This window comes from Strigops habroptila, chromosome 7 (assembly GCF_004027225.2).
Source record: "Strigops habroptila isolate Jane chromosome 7, bStrHab1.2.pri, whole genome shotgun sequence".
Classification (NCBI taxonomy): Eukaryota; Metazoa; Chordata; class Aves; order Psittaciformes; family Psittacidae; genus Strigops; species Strigops habroptila.
Window position 1 is genome coordinate 47,012,945 of NC_044283.2, and position 22,763 is coordinate 47,035,707.

Sequence of the window (22,763 nt, forward strand, 5' to 3'; positions counted from 1 at the left end):
GGTCATCTCTACAACCTTAGCGGATAAGGACAAGCCACCCTGGCAAGCTGCTTCCTGACATGAGAATCTGCATGAGCTGTTCTTGACATTTCGTCATATTTGATACAACTGCAGTGCTGTGCCGGCTGTCAGATCCCATCAGCACCCCCTGCCCATCCCTTTAAGTCTCCTGCCTTCTCCAAAAGCCCTGAAGCTTTCCCCATTCCAGGTGTCAGGACACCCATGGTCTATGATCATGTTATTACAACCATGGATTATAAAGCAGATATGTAAGTGAGGGGGATAAAACAAGCACATAATCCCAAAATTTCATGTGCTGTGGGCATTAGAGAAGTATCTTTGGCTGTACGGTTTGGGGATGCAGCAGAGCCAGAAAAGTGAATCTGTGAAGCAAGCTGACCCCTTTCTCTCCATCTGCTGCAAGACAGACTTCGTGTAAGGGAGCTGCTTTGGAAACTAGATTGAAGTCAGTAAAAGATGTGGCCTTTTAACCTTTAGCATAACCCATGACATTTTGCCTTTAACATTGGATCCCACATGGTTGTGAAGCCGGAGATCGCTCCTGAAAGCTGTACAGCCCCGGTGCAGTAGTTAATCGCAGGCACGCAGATCCCAGCAGCTGCCTTCTTTGGGGACATCGCTGTTTGCAAGTTGAAAGAGAAATGCCTCACTCGAATTTGCCAGTGTTTGGATAAGCATCCGGCCTCAGTGATAGGATTGAAGCTGAGCTTTGAATGACGTTTTTTGCTAGGAAGAAAGGGCTGGGGAAGAGACATTTCTCCCTTGGGCTTAAGATCATAAATAAGGCAGTGTTATATAAGTGTGACTGTAACCTATTTATACATAGTGTCAGACTCATGCAATCAGCCTATGAATGACAAATCCCCCACTAATTTCTATGAATATAACAGTGGTACCTGTTTGAGTTTTGAAACAGTGGTGGAAATGCATGCTGCTCTGTGTCAGCTGTAACTGGGACTCCCCTCCAAATTACGCTGAGGGAGAGATGACTTGTGTCTGGCACCTCTTCTTATACAGGCACAGCGGGTGCAGCTGGCTTCAGGCAGCTCCCTTGCACCCATTCCTGATCCCAAGGCCCAAATGGCTGGCACCATGGGAATGGAAACCTGCCACATTTCCTGGGATGAACCTGGGCTCTTGTCCCTCAAGCAGCATGCCAGGCGGGTGCGGGGCTCCTCGGGGGCTCTGTCAGCAGGACTGTGCCCTGTGATGAGGCATGAGGATGCTGAGTGTTCACCCAGGTGTCAAGGCACAGGAACCGAAAGTGCCAGCTACTGAGGTCAAACCAGCATAAGGAGCACCAGCGCACACTCAGTATTAACCAGGGGGACGCCTTGCTGCAGGACCCTGTGCGTGCTCAGTCTACAGGGTTTCAAACCCAAAAAGATAAATTCCTGAAAGGAAAGCTCATCAGGGGTTACTAAACACAGAGAGATTGCTGAGCCAGAAATGTTCAGAGGCTAGAAGTGTAGCTGGAGTCCTTATGGCATACACTTGCCCTGTTTCCATGTATCTGTCCCTGTTACTGGTGCTGCTCAGTGTAAAGTTGCTGAGCAGAGTGGTTTGAACCAAAATGGCCACACTTAGGCTAATGCAGCCTTAGCTGTGTGGGTCTAACTTGGTTGGCATGGCCTGATGCCTGCCAGGGATCAAGATAAAGGCAACTGTATATAAAGAATCAAAGGCAGACTCAAATCCAGAAATGGCCGCTGAGGCAGAGAAGCGGTCATTGTATTTGCAATGAGATAAAACTCCCAATCAGGTTCAAGTTTAAAGCCAGGCTTCTTCCCTCTCCATCGCCTCCCAATCTGGGTTCTGCCTTGAGCACTGTCTCAGCACAGCAAACAGTTGCACATCACTGCTTCTCCCACAGTCCCTCTCGTGGTCCCTGCGCTAGCAGCCGTGGCCTCTGGGGACCTGAGCATCACAGCATCTGCGGGAGGCTGTGGCAAGAGGAGAAAGTCTGAAATCCCTGTGGGGCTCCTTTGTGCCTCTGGCTAATCTTCCTTCCCTGCCTCATAGATGATCTCAGCTCCCGCTGCGGCCTGATCACACAAATCCTGCAGGGACACATGGCCTTGCTTGTCATGCCCTGCTGTCCCCTGCCGGAGATGAGGCAGCCATAGGGTCAAGTGTGGATGGCCCAGGGGGTCAGAAGTGATCACAGCTGCCGTGATGTTTTCCTAGACACCCCCAGCAGAGCCCTGTGACTGATTCACCTCCTGTCTTGGTGCATCAGGCATTGACTCACACCCAAAATGCGTCAGATGGTTGTACCCGTGAAGGGCTTCATGGACTTTGCCTTGAGCGTCCCCACTAAGCTTCAGAGCTGGACCTTCTTCTGGAGGGGCAGGTGGATGGGAGACCTTTGTTGGCAATATCTGTGCCTCCATAAGGAACGCAAAACTGGGCTGGACAACTCTCCTGCCATTTGCTCCTCACTGCTTTCCTGTGCCAGCATGAGGTCTCTTGCAAAAAAAAATACCCGATCTGAGAAAGGCCTGATCCTGCTGCCTTTGCAGTCATGACAAAGCCCTTGGTAGCTCTAGCAGGGACACAGGGAAGCAGCAGAGACCTCAGGCTTTCAGGCTGCTGCCAAACAGACGCTCTCATGGCTGAAATCAACTTGTGCAGCAGTTGGCACGCAGACAAATAGGCACGTGCCACAGCCTGACTGGCAGGAGTTTATGCCCTTGAAAATCTCTCCCAGGAGCTCACTCTTTCTGCACTCTGCTTTGCCCAGCGCATTCATTAAAGGGAAAAGAAAACCCCTAGCAGAATAGGAAACACTCCTTGATGTTCTGGCCAGCCAGAGACCATCTTTGACCTGTTGACTCTCTGAGCAGCTGCCCCCAAACCAGACATCTTAACCCCAGGAGTGGGGTCAAGCACCAGCAGTGCTGGCTCAGAAGAAATTAGGGAAAACCACCAAATAGTAGAGACAGTAAGCAGTAGAACAGCAGGAACGGTAAAACTGTACACTGAATTTATGCATTTAGTAGATGTCCCAGCGTGTCCAACAGCGCTGGGAGCACTCAGAGGCTGTTTGTACTCCAACTATAATACAGAGGTGGAAAAAGTCCAGCCAGATCAATAACCTGGCTGCAAGTGCAGCTAACCTGCTTCAGGCACCTTGGAAACAGCATGAACCTGGGCGAGCAAGCCAGCGCTTCCCAGGCAACTCTTCCTGTCTCGTGCAATGTGCCTGGGGGACTTCCTGAGCCAGTGCTGGGATCTGTGTCCCTAATAACCCCTAATAGATTTTTCCTCCATGAATAGGGCCAGGTGTTTTTTGAACTCATGCAAATGTTCAGCATCCTGCAGCAAGGAGTTCCACTGCTTCATTATGCCAGAACCACTTCCTTGGGCTTGCTTTGAACCTGCCACCTTCTTGTTTCACTGCTTTACTCCATTTCTGTCCTGGAAGACACAGTCATTTCAAACTCATCTCCCCCCCAGCTATGGGAGCAGAAGAAATGGCATCTTGCTGCTCTATCTGGGGACCTAACAGTGTTGCCTTGGATTAACTAATAAGGTCTAAGTACAATCCTGCCCAGCTAATTCAGGAAAACTTGCCCTTTTTGCAGCCTGTTTGCTGTGTCACATGAAGTATGCACAGACAGGTTTCTGCTCAGCATCTGCTCTTCATCATCAAGACTTGCTAAACTGTTTTCTCAGGACATCACCTTCTGAGAATGGCACCATATAGCACCATGCTCTTCTCAGAGGATGGAAATGATTCATGAAAGTCTTTCTGCGAGGTGAGGGCTCACCGGGTTGCTGGTCGTTCAAGTCCTGTCATTCTGGGCTCTGAGCTCCAGCTCCTGGGGTGTAACATGATTAGCAGAGAGGAAGTGGTGTTTTTGCAGAGTTTGGTGTGAAGTGAGAGCCCAGACACATTCGGACTGGTCTGTGCTGGTCTGTGCTGCCGGCACACACTTGCCAGCGGCTGATAATAAAGAGAGAAGTGGCCAAATGATCACTTCCAAAGGCAAAGAGGAATGAATACATATTCTCCAGTGAGCTTTGCATAGGAGGCAAAACGTATGGGTAGGACAAGTCATGGACGCAGACAAATGGGTATATCAGGTCTGGGGGCTGTTCTCGCCTGTTTTCAGCATCACTGCTGTTAAGTCCCCAGCACACAGCTCCAGTGACAAGGCCATCTGTTCTGCCATGACAGCTGGCAGCTAGCAGAGGCCAGCATGAATAGTCTGCCTCCTTTGGAGCCAGCATACTGCCAAACTTGCTAAGAAAAGTCGCTTCAGCCATGCCAGCTGAAAGCCACCTGCTGCCATGGTCAGAGACCTGTGGGCACCATGGCACTGGGCCCTCCCAGCCTCACACCACATCTCTCTTGCGCTGCAAGGCGGCCAGGTCCCAGGGTAGGGGAAGTCCCAAACGACATCTCTTTTCACCCCTGCGTTTTAGCAGGGAGAAGCTATGGTTGGGCTGTTCTCCCTGGGTGGACTTCCCCTGTTGGATTTTCTTCTTTCATTTTCTTTTGACAAAAAAAGAAAGATTTTTCTGTCTCTTTCAGTATTCTTGATGTGACCATTACTCAGTGGCTGAGGAACAGCGTGGTGACTGGCAGTGCTGGGTGTGAGGAAAGACTGACATAGGAAAATGCAGCGAGGAGGAGGAAGGGGCGCAGACAGTGCGGCCTCGCAGGCTCTCCGAAGGGCAGAGTGATGGTGACGAAGTGCACAGAAGAGGAAACAGAAGATAAAATGGGGAACTGGCAGCCTTTTGGGGCTGAAATCGTGGCTTCCCTGGGGAAGGTGTGCAAGACCAAGTCCCCAGAGCACGTTATCCAGCAATGTGTGGCCAGCTGGTGACCAGGGGCCTCACAGCTGCCTGCTCCAGTCCTTCCAGCCTACCTCTGGGAGCTTTTTTGGGAGGCACTGCCCTTGCTAGTACCACAAACCTGAACCCCATCTGCCCCGTGCTGATCCCACGCACCTTGCTGCAAGGGGATCCCCTGGGGATGGCCACCTCCTTCCCAATATTTACTAGGCCTCCTCATGCTAAGAAGGGACCCAGCACCCATTCTGGGAAAGTCAGCCCCAGCTACTGCCTTCAGAGCTGCAACTTCTCAGCATCCTTGGATATCTCCTGAATAGAGGAACACCTGGCTGGTGGACCTGGCCCAGGTCTGAATGCACTGCTCAGAGAAGTAAATCTGAACTGTAATTTCAAAACCAGGAGGCTTTGTTTGGAGAAACTAAACTGAGACAACTTACCCAGAAGTAGGGACCTCAACAGGGTTAACACCACGTTAAGGGAACCTCGTTAATCAGGATTAGCACCTGGGATCTCCTGCAGAGGTCAAAGCCAGAGGTCGCAACCCATGGCAGTCCCTGCACCCCCTTGCACTATGTGCCGGTTTCAGTTCCACTCAAAACTCCTCCTGGGCTGAAGTGTGTGGTATAGGACAGAAGCGGAAAGGAAAATTTCCAACAGAAGGTTTTTCAGAGCTTTCCATTGCATTCGTTTGGCCTTGTAGAAGCTCACTTCATCTGCAAGGAAAACTCCTGTCAGTGTGGCCACACAACTGCTCTTGCAGAAAAATTCTGAGGGCCGCCATGGTATCTCTCCTGCAGACCTCCTGGGCCAAAGGACAACCTGCCTGGCTTTCCCTCCCTGTATCTGGATAGCAAATAGTCAGGGATGTGCTTTTGCTCCCTCACGTGAGGGCTGGCCTCCCTCTTTCTGTGTGCTTGGGAAAAACTGCAGAGGTCTCAGGACAAAGCTGTGCTTTCTAATTCTCATCAAATCTCTTGTGATGATTTTCACCCTTCCTCCCTGTGTTACACATGTCCCTGTCAGCTTTGCTGCTGGACAGCTGAGGAAACCCACCCTGCATCACCAAGATGTCCCATCTCATCCTACCCCATCCTGTCCATCAGGAAAGTGCAATGGGGAAAGCGCCCACTTCTTACACCATGCTTTCTTTTTTCCTGCACTTCCTTGATTGAGCTGTTGGAAGAAAATAGCTATGCCAAAGCACTGGGGACTTTAAAGAGCCTGGAAACACCAAAACCATGAGGGCAGAACATCCTTCCCCCAGGAAAGTGCAACCAGGGCACACTGGTGTGCATGTGCGCTTGGTGTCAGGGTTTCATGGGGAAAGGGACTGGGGTAAACCGGTGGTTTGATGTCTACACATGAATTTTTGCCACAGCCTTGCCAATTCAATGCTGAATTATTTTGGGGCACACACAAACCTAAGCATTGCCAGTGCCTGTTGCACAGGGAGCAAAGGCACTCTTAGCCGGCACAGACTGGTTTTGTATTAGCCCATTTCCTTTCCTCTGACTCAGGAGAAATTTGTCTTGCACGAGTGTTGTTTCCTACCCACTTGGAAAGGAAGAAGTGGGTGGTGGCCACATCCCCTTCTCTGAAGGCCATTCCTGGTGAAGGGGGCCCCAGCGCTGGAGGGGAGGGAGCAGAGGGGGCCCACTTTGCCTCGGCGTCCGCTCGAAGCACGTCAGGCTCAGCTTTTGACCTGCCATCATAGACCCAAGGGCCAGCCCTGTCTGCAGCACACCCTCTTCATCCGCATCTAACCATCACAGCAGCTCCTCACTGCCCAGCAATGCTGGCTGCAGACCTGCCTCCCCACAGCACCCCTTCCTTAGTCTGAAATCTGGCAGGCAAAATGTCCTCTTTGTTCCCGTTTTCCCCAGCAGCTCTGCATCCTGCGTTGTTCACCTCTCAGCAGGCAGCGTTCTGGCGTGACTGCAGGTGCTGGCAGGAAGCTTGGGTAGCTGCTGTGGCCACTGGCCATGAGACACAAAGTCCCAGCAGGGAAGGCTGGCCAGGCTCATGAATGACCACTGCTTGCTTGATGTAATGAGCAAATATTGTTAACAAGCATTTGTAATGTCCTGGCTTTGTGCCCTCTCCCTTCTCCATGCACAGAAGCAGTGTCAGGGTGTCAGGGCAGGCGTGTCCCTCCTCGATACCCTGTGTGCTTGTAACCTGGGACCAGCAGAGACGCTCTGCAGAACTGCCAGCATGTCCCCTTTCCCCCTTCCCTTGCCCCTGCAACCTTTGGGTTGCTGAGTAGCTATTATAGCTGCTGCATGGCTTCTCAGATCCCCCCCAGCACATGATGGTGTAAGGTACGTGTGCTTAAGCCCAGATACACACCCTCCCAGGCCAATGTAATGCCCATCTCACTCAGTTGTGGGGCAGGGAAGGGGGGAAGGCAGACCCTTCAACTCAAACACATATTCATCCTTGCTGGCATATTTGAGCCCTTAGATGTTCCCTCTGAGAGCCAATGCTCTTTGGCATTAAGGACTGACTCTCTAGCACTATCATTTTCTTGGTGGAAGAGATGTTAGGATTAGGGGCAGAGGAAAGAAAGGGTTGGAAACGTATTCCGTTTCCTAGAGGCGGCTGCTTTTTCCTCCTCCCAAATTGCCCAGTCAACCACAAGATGAGTCACTGGTCTCCCGCGTTTCCACCTGACCCACTTTTGGCTTGACAGGGCTGACTGCAGAGCTTTTGTTTCTAGGATGCACATACGCACAGCCATGGCGCTGCGGTGCTTTGGGCTTCTCTTGTGTCAAATAACCTGGAAGCAGGGAAGCTTTTCAGCCCTGGGCTTCCCTTGAAGGTGCAAAATGGTGACCATCCCAGGCCACCATCATCCAGGCTCTAGCGGGAAGATCCTGGGGCCCTTGCCTGAGCCTTGTGCAGCTGCTGCAGTGAGGTTTGATCCCTGGCAGCTCCAAGCTGAGCCTGGGGGTCCGGGGCTGTGAAGCCGTTATCTGTGGCTAGGCTTCCCCTTGGGGAAGCTGAAAGGAATAAACAGCAGATGGGACAGCTTGTTCTGCTCGCCTGCTAATGGGTTTCAGTAGGCTGTTCCTAATTTGCATCGCTCCTGTCTGTGGAAAGGTACTGTCACCAGTCAGGATGCTCACGCAGCCCAAAGGAACAGCATTTCTCAGAGGTGCTCAGGTGACTACCTGTGCGCCCCCTCAGTGCTGTGTCCAGCATGGAGCTCTCCTTTTCCAAACCCAGGAGGAGCAGTGTTTTAAACCACAGTTGTAATGGTTAGCTGAGAAACACAAATTAGCGGCAGAAAGTAGAAATGGCATCCCAGGCACAGGAACAGCCCTGGGCAGCAGTATAAATAAACAGAATTTGCTCTATTTTGTGCATGGTGGTGTCATGATTTTTTTTTCCACCACCCAAGGGAAATTTCCAGGGGTGAAATGTCCATCCCAATCATATATTCCATGTCCAATTCCTTGTACTTCCTATTCACTCAGACGTCACATCTTGAAGGATGTTGCAGGGGACTTGCCTTGCAACCAGATCATGCCTTGCTTTTGCCTCCCTTTGCTGGCCAGTAAGGCAGGGCTTGTTCCTCTATCTCCAGCTATAATTGCTTGTCTGTTTCTCTCTGTGGCTCTGCAGTCCCTCTGCGGCTGGCTGAAAGAGTCCCTGCCTGGCCTGTCTCCTTCGGCCAGTCTCTGGCTTGCTTGCCTCTCATCATGCTTTGTTGCAGTCTCTCATTTAGGATCCCAAATCCAGATAAGAGTCTCCACTCCTCAAGCCAACGGCTATGGCCCTTGTGGCTTGGGTGCAGGGCAGCAAAAAAGCCCAATCCTACCCACAGGGCATGGTGGGACTCTCAGGAGAAGCTCACTGAAGAGGGGCAATAAAGGGGAAGGTTGCACTTATTTGGCTGCTAGAAGTAGGAGGACTATTTAGAGCTGCGAAAGTCCACTTTGGCTCCGTACCTGTCCCACACAGGGCAACATCCAGGTTATCCCAGACCTAACTCCAGCTTCACTTATGCTGAATGGAGGACATTTAGTGTTAACCTTAAAAACCTCCCCTAGCCAGCTGCTGGCAGCTGTACAAGATCCATATCCATGCACTGTCCATTGTGTACCCTAAACATGCTCACAGCCCCCTACAGCAGGACAGCCATAAAGTGGCATCTCCATTTGGCTCTCTGCAGCACCTGGCAAACCCTACAAGCAATTGAGCCAGCAAGCAAATAACGTGGTTCCTGCCCATAGGCTGTAAAACATGGGATAAGGAGGCCATGCATCTCAGCGAGCTGCTTCCCGTGCGTCCGACCGCAGTGAGGGCTGGGGGGCGGGTGCTGATGAAATGGCCTGTTTATGTTTTCAGTGCACATGGCCCTAATAACTTGTGTCTGTGCACTAATCCATGCTCTGCGGGCAAGCCAGAAGGCGAGATTGGGCGTGAGACCCAGCCTGGAGTGCTCTCAGGTTCCATTGGGATGGTGAAGTGCCTGTGCCCCATACGTGTGAGACACCGGCCTCTGCCCATGTCTGGTTTTGACCACCACCCTATACACGGGGGCCATGCTGCCCAGCAGGAACCCACCCAAATCCAGCCTGAGGCTCATGCCAGGCCCCGTCTCCTGGATTTTGGGCAAGTTTGAGGTGCAGGGGGATTGCCTGGGCTGGAAATGAGCTGATCCAGGCAGGGTTGTGGTGAAGCCCTCCCAGCTGCAGCCGTGCCAGAGTCAGCCGCACCCTGGCTCCCATCCGAAGAGGTGTCTTCCTTGGCCAAGGTGCACTCCTCCACAAATGCTTACAATATTTGGCACTCGCTATGTCCCTGGCTCTCTGCGCCAAGATTCTGGGGGGTGTGACATCTATTTGTTGTACCCTGGAAAAGTGAGAGACTGCATCTGCTTGGAAATCAGGGGTTGTTCATGTGACTTTTCCCATGATCTTCTCTGGCAAATGAGAAGCACTTTAATGAGGGTTTTCTTCCTTTTTTAATGGGAACTACAACTTCTGACATGGCTTTTCTCATATGAGCCTATAACCGTAGTACCTACGATGAACTGCAGCTACTTGTAGCTTCATAAAATGAGAAGTGCTGACCCTGTGAGCAGCCTGTGGCAGAGTCTGGTCACATCCATCCTGTTAAGCTCCTTTTCCCTCTAAAGCAGGGCACCTGAACTGCTGACTGGGTTTCTTTCCTAGCAACAGCCTAATACTGTGCCCCATTGCTGAGCTCCCCATCTGGGAAACCCCTTCCCAGGTGACTTGCAAAGTCACTGCAAAACCCACTCCTCTTTTCAGCCCCTGAAAGGACACAGCAAAGTATTTGCAGGAGGGTGCAGACATGCCTAGAGTCACTGACATACATGCCACTGCACTCAGCCAAGTGTGGGAGCATTAATGAAACTGGCCTGGATTTACACCAGCACAACAGAACAAAATTCAGGCTTTGATTAAAAAAGAAAGAAGTCAAGGAAATCCCATGTAAATGTAATAGGTGCCAAAGGAAGATGATGGTTTTCCACTGGTGGGGAATAAAAAACTGTACTTCTCTGCCTCTCCCTTCGTACATTAATAGTCTAGGCTGAAACCCTCAGCTCAGTGTGTCCTTAAATGCAGTAGGAGTGGGGCACTTCCACAAAGAAGGTAAAGGGACACCCAAGAGGGACTGAGCAAAATTTGGGCTGAAGTCACCATCACCCAGGGCTCTCTTCAGTCCATAGGAGATAGCTATTAAACACCCAGCCCCTGGAGCTGGGTAGGTAACTTGGCACAGCCTCCAGCCCCCAGCCGCTGGAGCCTGCCCTGCCTGCCAGTGTTACGGCTCACTCCACTCACCCCATCCTTGGGACAATGCCCAAAACACCCAGCAATTGCTCATTTCTGGCAAGTGATTTAGCAACCCCGAGTTGCTCATAGCGCAGTGAACATCCTGTGAGCACCAGAGGCAAAGGGGGCACCACAGGATGCGAAGTGCAAAGCTTATCAGAAATACCCCACAGGAAACGCAGTGATGAATATAGAAACCTGATCAAACCACAGCCGGAAATGGGCTGCTGAAGGCTCGGAGAGATGCTGGGCTCTCTTGTGACCTGCCAAATTGCTGTCTGCTTCCTTCCAGCAAAATTAAAAGAGAGGTAATGTTATCTGAGGAGGAAGTTTGAATGCACACATGGTGAAGGTGCGCAGCCCAGCAGATGCACTGCGTGTGTACCTGCTTCTGCAGGAGCCTCCTAAATCTCAACCCTCTCTCATACACACGCCAACTCCAGCCTGTGTTTCTTCATTTGGTGCTGGGTCAGATCACAAAGAAGAAGGCTGTTAGCACCATCCAGCGCCTCCACGCTGGCCCCTGCTCCCACTCATCGCCCAGGCTCCTCCACGTGCCCGGGGCAGGACCCACTCATGTTTGGCAGGGATGCTTCGGAGCCGGTTCTGCCCGCGGTGGGTGTCAGCTGGTAACGTTGCAGACCTGCCGCGGCCACCGCCTTGGCACTCCTACAGGCACATTGCTGAAGGGTGAAACACGGAGAGCGGGACTGCCTGCAGGAATAACAGCCCTCCGCAGGGCCCCTCTGCTGTGCCCATGCTTGCCAAGTCCCTGCCTGACTCCCCAAGCGGGCTCTCCAACACAGCATCCTCAGTCCCAGCAGTGGCCACTGAATGAACCCATTTCATTCACCTTGGGAGCCCAGGATTAGAAAACAGAGGGGGAAGAGACATCCTGGCAGTCTATTCTCACAGGTGTCCATAATACACCAGTTAAAATGTTCCCCCTCCCTGGGCATAGTCTGTTGGTGTTGAAATTCATTTGGCTATTTTAAGTGCTGGCCTCTTTCTCCAAAAAGCCCTGGAGCTGGAAAGCTTCTTGGGTTGCTTCATGCACTGCTCCTCTCTGGCTCATGCCAGCTCCTAATACTTTCTGCCTCTCCAGTAAAACAAACAGGTTTTGCCTGCAGATCCAAACTTATCCATTGCATGCCACAACCAGGCTGGCATTCATTTTGAACTTGGTATTGTCTCTGCTTCAGCCATGGAGAACCATATAGTGAGCTCTCACACTTATTCACTCAGGCCTAGTAATGAATCAGCTAGCAAGGGCAATGGTTAAATGGCACTCAGTACCTTACATAGGCACATAATGGCACAATTAAATCTCCTGAATAGATGTCAAATGGCTTCCTTAAGGTAGCTGCTAAGCTCAGACAGTTCAGAGAGTTTTTAATACCAGATGCTAATGGGCAATGCTCAAATGTAAGCCTGGGTTAATTAAATCATGCCGCATCAATCAAGCATGAACGCAGCCTAGTTGGCATTTCCAGTTTATTGTTAATATGTGACCCCCACTAGGCCCAGAATTAATCAGTACAACCAATTACTCTGCCCCTACCAATAACACCGGTGCTCTCTGGGCACCCTCAGACCTTAGCACAGGCTGCTTGGCTGGTAGGTGCTGCTGCTTTCCTGCCCAAGAAAAGCAGACTGTGTATGGGTGACTGAGACCCTTAGCTCAGCCAGGGCCATATAAGCATCATCTAGAGCCCTCTCTGGAGATGGGCGCTTTTGTAGTGGGAAGTTATGGAGTAAGCCCATCTCACCTGGAGGAGCAACAGGGGAGAAGGACGAGCCAGGGGACACAGCAAAGATAATGAACTCTGTGTTCTGCCAGGGGGTTTGAAGCCACGTGTCAGTAAGCCTTCTACACATTTGTTTCCCCATCCATAATAAAATAAGTAAAATACCACTTAGTTGCCTCATAGGGTGTGTGAGCTTTACTTAATTGATATGTGCAACCGATTTAAAGGTTCTGGGCAGAGGGGAGAATTAAAAGGAACTAAATGGCACTCATACTCCTGCACAATGCTGTGTCCTTGTGTACTGCACCCTTTAAGGGATGAAGTGTCCTATGTCACCTCTTCCCTTTAACAGTAAACCCCATTTTGAAGTCAGATGGAGACATCGTGCCATGTCTTGTCTTGACACACAAGATGTCCTTGTAACCCTGACACCTTGACCATGAACATGCAAGGGCCTGTTCTGAACCAAGAAGACAGATGCGCTTTTTGCACGCAGAAGAACCTTCAAAACAATCCATCTCAAAAACAAACAAAACAAACCATCCTTCAAAACAATCTACCTTAAGGTACTGGAGCAGAGAGATGGAGGTGAATCAAGAAAATGTTGGAGGGAATCTGGGTTTACAGCGTGCTGCAGCTCTCTGCTCTGCACTGCTGTCATGAGACAGTACAAACATGTCACAGTCCTTGGATGTGGCTTTTAGTTTCCTTTTCACTGATGTGTTGGTACTGTTTTATTCAAGAGTCACTTAAAATATGAAATAAGCACTTTTTCCCAGGTGTCATAGTATTTAGCCTGTTTTCTATCACTGCTCTGGGTTGCAGTCCAAAGTGAGTTATGACACCCTCTTTTTCCATGTGCTCCATCTTCCTGCTCCTTTGGATAATATCAAAGTTTAATTTTGCTTTGACTTCACCTCATCCTGGCCTTCAACAAGCACCAAGACCTCACAGCACAAGTTGTCTAAGTTACCAGAGTTGCTGGCTGCAGGCATGCCTCCACAGCTTCCTTGAACATGCCAGACCAGGCCCATATGTAGAAGACGAGGCTCTGGTGTGCCTCTATGATTAGTTAAAAATCACAGAATCATAGAACCAACTAGGTTAGAAAATACCTTTAAGATCATCAAATCCAACCTTTACAAAGGTGTGCACAGAAATGTGTGCACAGGGAAGAAACTGAGCTTTCAGAGGTCTTCACTGCCACAGCTGCTCCTGCCCAAGGGAAAATAATGGAAGAGTAATCATAGACATCTCTGGTATGCCAATCGCTGGAATCAAGATGATGGGAGTGCTTCTCTGTAAGCTAGATGACATAAGGACCATAAAAGAAACCCATAACAAGATAATGGGGCAAATGAATCAGGATTGCATCTGACAGCTCCTTATGCAGTATAGAGCCCCACAGCTACACATGGCTCCTCATAGAGGGGCAGTGAAGCTAAGAAGAAAGGTGGAAGAAGAGGAAAGAAAGAGGAGATGATGAAGAAAAATAAAGTCAGTTGATTCAGCTTAGGGCCGTGCACAGGCAGAGTCAGTCCTCGTCACAGCATTGACTCAAAGTTGAACGAGTGAAGGGACAGGGCTCTTACCAGTGCTGCCTTACATCCCGCCACTCATCAAACTCAGGCAGGATACTCTACACACATACAGGTAATTAATGCAGACATCAGGAAAAAGACACTGGAGACCTATTGCTCACTTAATTAAAGAAAATAAAATTGAGAGAACCTGGCAGGAGCTCAGCTCTGCACTTCCCAACCAGGCAATGGCTCAGCCTTGAATTAAATGTCAACTGTTGCTTGACAGTAGCCGTCACTGGCAAATAATCAGTATTTTAGGAAGGATAACCTCTGTTCAGAGCACTCAGGGACCCCTCCTGTTCCCCTAATGAGGCAGAGAAGTCCTTGGCACGTGATGGTGAGACTGCTAGCCATATCTAGAGATCTGCAGATTACTCTGGTAAAGGCTCTGCAAGATAAAGAGCCTGCGTTATGCTATGAGCTGTTGGTCCAGGGGTCAATTCCTCTCTGATTTTATCCTCCCTCCCTTCAAACCCTGGGGTGTGCTATCCTTTTTTATCCTAGGATGGAAAACCCTGTATGAGATCTCCTCAAGGCAGTACTCAGAAATAAGTCATGGCTGTGACCTGTAGGCTGCTGCTGGCTCCCGGGGCAGCAAAGCACAGGTAGTTCAGCCTATGCCTCAGGAAACTAGTGAAGGTCCATCTTGAACGATGGACACTGAAGGCCCAGGCTGCAACTGCCATCTCACGTGTTGTAGGCAAGGGAGAGACCCAGCCACTGTCAGCCAGTGATTCATCCTTCCTAAGACAGTTCAGATGAATCATCCAATGCAGATGCTCCTCTGCATCAGAACAACAGGAGTTCTGCTGTCCTGCTTTGAGACATTGGCTGCTTGATATTACCCATCTCGTGAGACCTTTAGCAAGATCAAGTCTAGATTTACCAAGCATCTGAGGGGCTTCTGGGACTTGACTTCAACACAGGCCATCACATCAGTGTAAGGGTGTTGAACTCTGGGTTGGGACAGTGGGTTTATGATGTTAAAAAGGCCAGCCTTTCTCATATCACAGTTAAGCACAACCACACTTCAAAGAGGCTGGCATCATAGAGGGGACTCAGGCTGGAGTCCCAGCTTGTAACTCAAGCTACAGGCCGCATTGACCTGCCAGGGAAGACAAGCCAGGAAGAGATGGCTAATTTAGCATCCTTCAGACCAGTAGAAAACTCACCCAATGAACCAACACTTTACTTTCCATGCAAGTCTTCTTTGAAGGTTTAATTAGCGCAATTAAACTGGCTTCTCTGGCTGCAGCTGGGGTATCTCACAGGTACCACTTGCCTACCTGTGACACAGTTCAGTCAGCACAGCACTCGCAAACTTCTCGGAAAAACAACTGAATCATTAAAAATACAACCTAAAACCCCTAAAACCGAAGCCCACAAAATACAGTTATCCTTGCACAGCTCTTGCAGACTCTGGTAAAGGGCCTTGGGTGCACCAGATTTAACAGGCAGGTCAGATCAGCCATGCAGGATGTGGAGAAAATGCAGAGCAGCTGATACATACATAATGCAGCCGGTTAGAAAACATCACAGGAGTTTCTTGCCACTTTAAGACATTAATCTTGGGAGCTATAGACACATTTAGCAGTAATGGTCCATTCTTTCCTCTGTGACTAAGAGAAATAAAAAAAAGGTCAACAGGGCATGATACTTGAAGGTGTCCACAGAAAGCTCCAAAAGCTCATTTGGTGGATGAATCACCTTCAGCAGCATGGAAAAGCCTCCTGAATTGTGTAAATGGACTAGGACTTATAACAAGTTTTCTCCAAAACTGTGCAACAACTTATAAGATAATGAAAGGACAGAAAAAACGAGTGTAGAGGAAGCCAGGGACATGGAGGACAACAATGTAGTAGATGAAAACTACCTGTGAAAGAGAAAAAACCCCACCTTCAGCGAGGCTGATTATTTTAACTACATCAGAAAGTAACCTTTCCAAAGAGGTTGGATATCTGGGTTTGTTAACAAACATCCTTCTATTGTAGGTCTTTCTCTTTGCCTGACCCTACTTCTAACCTGATGAGAACAGGACAGGGTACTGTAGCAGCTCAGCTCTGCACTTGCCATGTTACTACCACACAGTGCATTGCAGCTAGTTTCCAGGGGCTGCTTGTAGCTGATGGCACCAATAAGGTGTGAAGTTTATTCTGAAAAAAGAGGATTAAGCCACAGTCATTATCCTTATGAATGATTTAAAATCATCTACCATGAACCTTTTCAATCTGCCATCAACAAACCATGAATGTGAAGACTGACTGATTCTATGTTATGGTTATGGCGGTTGTATGTGCAGTGACTTACCAAGATTCTCTGTATGGTCTCAGACACGTGGTCCAGGAGTTCAGCTTCTTTCAGAAGAGATTGTTCTTAATAAAATGTTTCATTGCTATTCAATGGCTCAAAGATTGTCTCCTTTAGTATCTATAAATATTCTGGTGATCCTACCCTGGACACACTCATTCCACAAGCCGACTGCTGTTGCAAAAGCTGACTTAGACAGTAGGACCACAAAAGGAAGAGCTGTGCAGTCTCTTACCACTTGGCTGAATCGCACCCAAGGTGGTGTCCAGCACCAAGCTGGCAAAACTCATCAATTGTCTTAGAAATATGTTGACTTTCTCTGACATATAAAATTCAGTTTGGATCCAGCAGAGTGTCTTTTGTGTGTACTGGTGGCTAATTTCCTAAAGGAGAGTAGGCAGGAGGAGGGTCATAAGGGGAAGCACACCTGGGCCAGAGCTGCTTGGTTCACATGTTGATGAGCCAGGATGGTACAGAGGCTGGAGAAGCAAAAGACACTAGGTGACAGTTTCCAGAGAAGAGACATCTTTGCACAGTGCACAGTTAAAGCATGGACACTCTGAACCACAGGATGTTGTGCATGCTAAAAGCTCACACGAGTTCAAAGAGCAATTAGACAAATTCATGACATAAAAATCCATCAAGGGGTATTAATTGCAAAGGCAGAGTCTCTGCTTCAGGAATTCCATCAGTCCCACACACCTGGAGGGCAGGAGAGTACCCCAAGATAGTATCAGAACATGCTAGCCCCATGCATTTACTTCTTGCAAGGCATTTTTTCCTGGCCCTTGTTAGAGAGAGGGTGGATGGGCTGGTCTCATGTGAACTATGGCCATAGGATGTTGACCTGGGAATACCACAGGACTTCCTGCCTAGGAATAAAATTCCCTCCAAGTAGCAATGTTGTAAGACTACAAACAAAACTGCCCAGAAAAAAAAACCAAAACAGTTTTCTTTTTATCTTGGAGCATATCTGTGATCCCTATGGAAAAGTTTCCAGGAGCAAGATCTGCCACTAATGTGAAGAGGCAGAGAAGAAAGAGATGCCATTTTGCCTGAACTACCTCTCAGATTTGAAGGCACCATCCCTGTCTCCTGTTGATTTTTTCTTCCCAGAGGCTAAAATGTACATGAATCATTAACAAGCTCTTAGAGCCCATGTGTGCTATCATGGTTTGCGTAATTAATCCTGAGCCAATGTGATCTGGCAAATTAATAAAGTTGCTGTTGCTGGGGTGGAAATTCTTGTTACCTGCAGCAGGGCTGGATTTGCTGTTGATCTGCATCTGCACATTTGCAGGTGCCTGTGATCACAGCAGCCAGAGCTATATACCAGGTGTATAGATAAGTGGTAGATATGCACTGAGCAGAAGAGAATGAGAAGAAATACAACATGATCCAAAGTTTTTGTGGCATTTCTTTCCAAGAAAGAGATTTCTTTTCATCATTCATTGTCATTATGAGCTTGGATGTCCATGTGTCACTTCTACAACCTGGGAAGACATCTCCAAAACTTTGGTCTTTTCACCCATTCAAGCGGTTTCTTTACTTAGCATCTCCTTTCAGTCACCTTTACCTGAAAGATACCTGTTGGGAGGAGCAGAGGGAACTGGCGTGGTTAAAGGGAAGCAACCCTGCAGGCCTTGGCAGGAGAGAAGTCCACATTCTCATCCCCTTCCATTGCGCATCTGCACTCTGACACACAGAAGCAAATAGATGTGATGCTCAAGTTTTACCTGAATAACAGAGCTTTGTTTGCTTATTTAGCAGTGGGAGCAAGTTGTACACGCTCCAGACACTTAGTTTTATGCAAGTCCCTTTTCAAAATTTGTCCTGTGATTCCTCCAATACCACTGTCCAGGTGAGCTGCCTGGCTTTAGTCTTCATTGAATTGAACACTCTCCTGCTGTTGAACGCAAAAACCTGTCTACACCTGAGGACATCAAGACCCTGCTGACCACCTCCTCCTGAAGGGTAATTTTGTTAATTCCTGCTTGGTACCTGCTATAGCAGAGTCTTGGTCCTGCCAGTGGTCTAGAGAGGTCCCAAAGGTCTCAGTAAAGTGCAGAGGATGCATCTCCTCATGCATCTCATGCACTAGGTTAGATTGTTGCTTTTATTGATCTCTTGTTTGTTCTTTCTCAAGAGATATCAGGCACTTGTCCCACCCAGCCGACAAGCATGTCTGACATTGGCCTAGCTGATATCCACCCTTCCTTGGGTGCAGAACCCATCCGTACAATGTGAGCAACACACCTCAGTTTCTGACAGCAAGACAGCTTTCTGCATCAAGGGGACATTGTGTTTTCAGAGAGTGAGCAAGAAAGGAGTCATCTAAAATTAGTCACCCTTTCCCAACATGGGCTTCACAGACTGCTCAGTCACCTTTTGCCAGATATGGTCTGTCCATTCAAGCAGGCAGGTCTGAGTGTACACAACTGTATGCAGTTTAAGGGACCATTCTACTTTAGGTTTGGTTTGGTTTGGTTCTGTTTTGGGTTTTGATGTTTGGGGTTTTTTAATGCAATTTGGTTTATTTTACAGTCAAAAGTGAAATCTGGTCTTGAACTGTTGAAAAACACAGCTCAGTAGTGGACAGCTTACACAAAACCAGAGTGGTGAATGTTCTGTCAGTGCTCACTCCGTTAAGTGATAGAGAAACTCCCATGAAATATGTCCTGAGCAGCATTCTGCTCATCATCAAAGGAGGGAATTATTTGTCCTAAACCCAGATGTGTTAAAAATAGAAATTGTATCCTAGTCCATATTTAGCATTTCAATTAAATGACCTCATTTTTAACGAGCATACCTAGATGATTCACCTATTAGAAAAATCAGACTATATACAGAGCTGTCCAAAAGGGATACTATAGGATACCCAGACACAAGTGGAAGATTTAATTTGCATCTTGGATTCGGATCTTCACACTACTGGTCTCTCTGCCATTCCCTGCTTCTCCTTTTACCAATAAATGTGGACTGCTATCTACCTTGTGCTAGGACAACACCATAGTTCATTTCCACAGGGTCAAGAGAAAGGAGATGAAAGACAGCCCAACCAGAGCAGTTTGATCTAGAAGGGAAGAGAACAGCCCATGCTTGAGAGGTCATCTGAGATCACGGCAAAGAAATAAAGTAAGGCAAACACTGTCCGGTTAGGAGGAAATAAATCTGCACCAGAGAGCATAGTAGCCCTGGATCACGGCCCTAAGGCATGGTGGCATCTCCACCTTTGAAGACCATCCACCATCAGATCCAACCTGTCTGTGAGAGTGTGGGGGAGAGGAGAGGCACAGAGACCCCCATGCCTTCCTTCCCACCCAAACCCTTCTGTAATTTTACAGGCCTGTGAGCTGCCCACATCTACCCCAAAGGATGGGGTCAAATGTGTCAGAAAATTAAATCAAAGCAGCAAAATTTTGGCCCAAAAATTATCACTGAAATGGGTTGTGGAAACAAAATTATTGTATTTGCGGACTCATTTTAATGTTACTGTAAACCCGTCATCCTGTCAGAAAGGACAAATATTTCCTGCAAAGTTAATAGAGCTTTACTGGGTTGCTCTTAATAGTTGTTTATTTTATTTTCGACTGTTCGTAATAAACCTCTGTGCATCTGACAATAGCTGTCTCTAATTACTGTGTGAGTACCCATGCATTATCGGTGTGCATGGGTGTGTTTGTGTGTGCTGATGAAACCCCAGGTGTATGTAGAGGGCTACTCAGCCTCTTTACAAATGCATATTCACTGAGAAATCCAAAATGGTTTTGGTTCACAAAGTTTCACCAAATCTGGGTCATGTCACTGCCAGATCTCTGCCTTTGGGGGAGGCATGCACAGAAGAAACTCTGCGAGGAAGGCAAGGGACGGTTAAAAGGAAAAATCAGAAAATTGGAAAAGAAATCAAAAGAATTCAATAAGTCAAAATTAACTGTCAGAAGAATGATGTTTCCCCTGAACATGAGGCCTTGCTGGGGTTTTTTTTCAGCAAGACTCCAGTGACATGCTCTGTCGCCCTTTTCTTGAGATTTTTGTCACAAATTGCTCTCCTGACAAGATTCAAGATCCTGACATGCAAAATGAGGCAAAAAAGATGGATATGGTGGGCTGGTGATCTCCAGTGAATGCTGAGCAGTGTGCAAAAACCAGGTAGAATGGGGTTTTAACCAAAGCGGGACAAGATATGTTTTAAAGGCTTCTGGCTAAGCTCCACATCTTTATTTTTGCTTGATTGAGTGCAAGATATCCATGACTGAGATACTAGTCATAGAAAGATTTGGACCTTGTGAATCCCTAGGAGACTACACCTGCAGTGACTGCCCCCATTCCAGGAACAAGCAAATTAAAAGAAGCCAGGGCTGATTTCCTTGAAGATCTTTTCCAAGTCCAGCGCTGTCTTCAGATGCGTCAGTGGATTTTATCTCTAGGCCCACTTTCGAGCTAGACTAGCCTCCTTGGAGAGGGGGTATCCATCACACAGCATGAGAAATGTTTCTTTCTTTCCACTGCCTGTTTTAGGTGGCTAATCTCTAGAGTGTCTGTCTAGGCTGGGGTGTACAGCCGCCTCTTTATTTTATCCAGGGATGTCAGTTGCAGCATGCTCTCACCTGGCTGAGTTCTGTCCAGGGCTGAAAATAAAGATGCTTGATGAGAAATGTGGTACCAGCTGACTGCATTGTTCAACATGGCCTTCGTTGTCTTTTATTCTGTCAAAATATGGGGGGGAGGGGGTGTCAAAAGTGGTGATTTTTCTATGGGATAGTTCTGCTCAGCTCTGAAATGCCCCCTTTTCTGTCTGAAATCTCTCTGAAGCATCAACGTTTCCTTCCCACTGAAAAAGTTTGGGGGTTTTTTGGAATCGCATGCATGGGATTGTGTGGGGGGTCATATGTGTTGTCATTTGGTGATGGAGGCAGGTCTGCAAATGCCAGGGACGTGGTTTCCTGTATAGCAAGTTTCTGTGTGTCTGTGAAAGAAAAGACAGAAACGTGATCATAACTGTGGTGATGCTGGACACCTTCCATCTCTGCAGCAGGTTGCAATGTGGGTCACTGGCTGGTTTACAAAAGCTGTCTCTCACACTGCCTTTCCTCTGGCTGATGTTCTTTAAGCAGCACCACTGCCACATCACATTCCCTAGAGGAAGCAGGGAGGTACCAGCATCCAGCTTGCTCTGCCAGTGTAGCATTCAGGACAGGTAACAGCAATCTTGTTCTGACTAGATTCAGGCAGCCGAAAACCAGAAAAATAATAATAATAATAAAAAACTTGCCATTCTTTTCCCTTGGATCTGCAACAAGCACTGCTCAGTGCCACCGTGCTGCTGGCAGGGCAGCACAGAGCCAATAATCCAGCTCCAAAACATTGTCTAGTACATCAGCAAAAGTACAGGGTGCCCAGCTAATGGCCCTGCAGGGACAGGGTACCTGAGAAGAAAGGACCTTCCAAAACAAAAACAGATGATTGCTTAATGTGGGATAATAGGAAGGCTTCCAGGTTTTGAGTGATGAAAACGGACAGATTGAAAATCTCTCCTCCACCTGCAGGAGTAGTTCTTCTGTGCCCAGCAAGAAGGCTAAACCCCAGCCCTGGTGTGTTGTTTCACTTCCTTCTCACCGATCAGGACACAACAAGCTGGTGTCAGAGACTGTGCTGTGTGCACGCTTTGGGTTCCCTGAACAGCCTGGGAAGGGGCTGGCAGAGGGAACATACACTCAGTTTCTCCCTCTCTTTACTCTCCCCAGTGATGGAAAACCTGACATCTTTTCAGGAAAGCCTCTGGATGGAGAGGAGGTGTTTGAAGGAAAAGGAAGAAAAGACTGCAACAGAAGCGCCAAAACCACTGGGGCACAGCAGCTGGCTGTTTTTTCATCTATGACAGGCAGACAATCAGCCATTGAGACCTGACTGATGAGTTTGTTAAGGCATCTTGGAAGTCAGATGAGAAGGTGCTTACTTCCTGATGGCCAGATGGCTGAAAGCACCCCCAAGTACTGCCTCTCTGCCCGTGATGACCTGCTGCCATCTGCCAGAGCACACAGCAGAGCTATGCCCCAGCCCCAGGAATAAGGTTTTGGGAAGGTAAACCAGAGACAAAATTTCCCCTAAATTCTTGATGCACAGTGCAGGATTTGACAGTGTCGCAGGACAGTGGGAAGGCCCAACTCTTTGGTAGCAGTTCCCCAGAATCCCAGCTTCCCAAATTTTATTCCTTGGGGTTCACGATTAGCTTCTCCCAGCACCTCATCCTCTGCCACACAAGGTTGCACAAATCATGCAAACAAGTGATGTGATGTGTCTCACAGCTGGTATGGCACCTTCATCCATCCTGCACTTCATTGCAGAAGGTTATCAGGTCAGTTAAGCATGATTTCCCCTTCGTAACTCTGTGCTGATTACTCCTGATAACCCGCTTGTCCTTCATAGGTCTGGAAATTACTTCCAGGATTAGGTGAGGTGAGGCTGGGTGGCCTGTAGTTCCTCATATC